The sequence below is a fragment of the Lathyrus oleraceus genome, chromosome 6 (genome assembly GCF_024323335.1).
Source record: "Lathyrus oleraceus cultivar Zhongwan6 chromosome 6, CAAS_Psat_ZW6_1.0, whole genome shotgun sequence".
Lineage (NCBI taxonomy): Eukaryota > Viridiplantae > Streptophyta > Magnoliopsida > Fabales > Fabaceae > Lathyrus > Lathyrus oleraceus.
This window is the reverse complement of record NC_066584.1, coordinates 206,665,467-206,668,917: the sequence shown is the minus strand read 5'-3', so window position 1 is coordinate 206,668,917 and position 3,451 is coordinate 206,665,467.

Below are 3,451 nucleotides of genomic sequence, written 5' to 3'. Positions count from 1 at the left end.
AATGACGATCTTATTTATAGGCCATGAGATTGATTTTCACACACTTCCAATGTTGGCAAATTTTGAAAATTCTCTTTGCATGCTTGCATGGGCGTGTGATAGGCCTATCAAGTGATGTAATCTGATCCAAAATTGAGTGAAAGTTATGCTGGAATCATGTTAGAAGGCCATGCAATTGTGTATGAAAAGTGGAAGTGGAAAGCATCCAAATGGTCCTTCAACTTACATCCATGTGCAAGTCCTTCATACTTTGGCCAAATGAGATGATCTTGAACTTTTTGGAAAGGTGAGATCAAGGGGAACAACTTTCATGTTGAACACTTTTTCATTTGAAGCTTGGATCATGATTAATTTTGAGGTGAAAGTTTGGGAAATCAAACATATTTGAAAATTTTATAAGTCCCAAGTCAAATGTTCACTTCTTCCACCTTGAATAACTTTCTATATGGACATCAAATGAGAAAAGTTTCATCATCAAAGTTGTAGCTTGATCCGCTGTCGCGCGCGGATCAAAACGAGTAATTTTGTAAAAAACGTAATACAGCGACAATTAAACTCGGATATCGTCTCAAGGATTCTTGTTTGTAATAATTAAACGTAATCGAATGGGGGGTTGATTTGGTGTTCAATTACAAAAATACAGAAAATAAGTGATTATAAAAAGTGATTATTTGAATAAGCTGAAATGAATCAACCCACTATATCATCTTCCGACTTATCATTGATCCCTATAAAATTCCAATTCCCTAAACGAGTCTGATCCTATTCGATTACAAAAGCTACTGACAAGCGCAATAACAATTATATGAAGTCTGTCTCTGAATTCCGAGTAAAGCAAACAGATTAAAACTATTGCGAATTAAGCAAACGCAATATGATCGAACGCGATAATGCAAAAGCTACACTAATCACGAAATTGATTCAAAAGCAGACAACAATCAAATTAAAGAATTCTATCATGTAAAAACAATTAAATTAAGCAAGTAATTGTGATTATAGATATAATTCAAAGGAACAGATTAATGGAAAATTATAAAAGAACCTCAAAGTGGCATCCGATTACAGTGAATTGATTCTTGGGAAATTAGTTCTCCATAGTCATTCTTTGCAAGCTCTCAAATTCGTACATGAACCGTGATTTTTCCGTTCCATTCCCAATGGTGTACGACTGCTAGACCTAGGGGAAAACAAAGACCTGTTTTACAACTCAACTGGGTCGACCCAGCCCACTACAAATGACCCAACACTAAAATAAAATTCTAATGCTGTAACTTGAAACGAAATTCTGGAATTTTGAGCTCCGAGTCTGACTTCGACTCCAACACGAAAGTCGTATCTCTCTCTCTTAGCTTTCCGGCGATTTTTAGAACGCCTCAAACGGATTCCCGGAACTCCAATTATGATCGTTTCTGCGCAGACTGCTAAAGCTGAAAAATAAGTGCGAAAATTAAATTAAACTAAAAATAAAATAAAATATGAAAACATAATAAAATATAAAAATAAACAAAATAAAATAAAGAAATGCCTAAGTAAAAAGTAGGAGAATTGTGCATAATTATGCACTTATCATAGCTCTTTCAAACGTCTTCAACTAGGTCACAAATTTGACCTTATTTGGATTTGGCATGAAGGAGTTATGCATTTTAGAAATTACGGAAAATCACTTGCTAAATGGTATTGGCCCAAAATGACCTATAATCTTTCCTCTTGGCACATGCATTTGAAAGTTAAATTTCAGATTCATCCAAACATCAAAGTTGAAGTAGACATCTTGAAATTTATCATGGAATTTTAATAGCTTTCATCTCATAAAAATTGAGCAAGTTATGGTCTTGGGAAGTTGACCTCGAAACTAGGGTTCAGACAAAATGACCTATAATCTTTCACCATAAACTAGCTCTTGACGTCAGCATGAAAGTTGTTTGGAATGTCACTTTGAGTAACTTTTCTCTTGGAGTTATTTTCATATGACAAAAATTGTAGGAGATAGGGTCTAGGGAATCCAAGTTTTGGTGAGTTGACTTTCTCTGGTAAACCCCCATGAACCAACTTGTTAGCTTAACATTCTTTTGACTTTTGGGACTCATGGAGGATCACATATGGATAAGATGATGTAATGTGAAGTATCCCTTGAAATATTTGATCAATAGTTGAAGAAACTTGTTGAAGAAGTTACACAAGATACCCAGATGAATTAGGGTTTCCAAGGAAAACAAACTTCAAACTCTTGATGAAATCTTCATCAAATTAACAAATTAAGAACATAGGGATCCATATATGATGATTAGAGCCAATGTAAACCAATTCTTGATTGTGGTACTTGCATTGAGGGTCTCAAAACCTAGATATGAGCTTGATAGAGCATAGGTGAGCATGCACACTACCTACAAAAGCAACAAACTATACTTTGACATTTTTTGGTATTTTGGTTAGCAAACAAAGAAAAATGAAGTATGATACAATCAAATGTGCTTGGTGATCTCTCCCACTACAAACCCAATGAATGAGGGGTAAGGAGGATGCCAAGGTGTGATCCCAATGCCAATGCATATGATGAGATAGCATGAATAATCTTAGGGTCAAAATTGGGGTCTTACAACTGCCCCTATTTAAGGACGTTCTAGTTGAGGAGATGAAGGTTAAAATCTTCGTATCGACTAAGTAGAATGGACTTAAATAAAAACAATAGAAGACATTTTTGGTCCCTAAAAGACCTCATGATGCATATGATACGAAATGTTAAAAATAATCTTTGTGTGGAAAATGTTGCCACAAAGGAAAAGAAAACGGAGAGACTGAAAGTCCACAGGAGCATAATGCATTCCACGAGGGAAATTCACTGAGGAGACAAAGACTCTGGGGATAAAAAGTTGTGCGTAGGCCAGGCTACGACTTAAAACTTCTGGGGAACACGAGGGATTCCATGAAAATAATCAATGGAAGGACTCAGCCAGGGATAAAGGAAAAATCTGCAGGGGAAACGGGTAAATCAGGACAAAACTGAAATATTCAATCCAAACAGGAAATGGCGATTTCACTGAGGAAATACGCACCCAGACTCAACTGGGGAAGAAATGAACTTCAACACAGGAGTAATAGAAGTATATTATCCATTATCGGTTACTGGGTAAGGAGATAATATAATCTGACAGGGAGAGCATCCGTTACCGGTGAGGGTAAACATAACAAGGATGACTCGCTGAGGGCAACAGGAGGTGTATTCATTACTAGTTACTGGGTAAGAATAACATGTTGGGGAAAAGCCAAATAGGTTTTACAACTACCGGATATTGGGCAGAAGACCGAAGAGAGAGAATACCCATCACTAATTAAAATGAACATATCAAGGATAAACTCAAAGGGAAGAATATCCGTTATCGGTTAAGATGAACATATCAAGGATAAACTGCCAGTGAAAAGTAGGAATTACATCTATCAGTTATTGGATAGA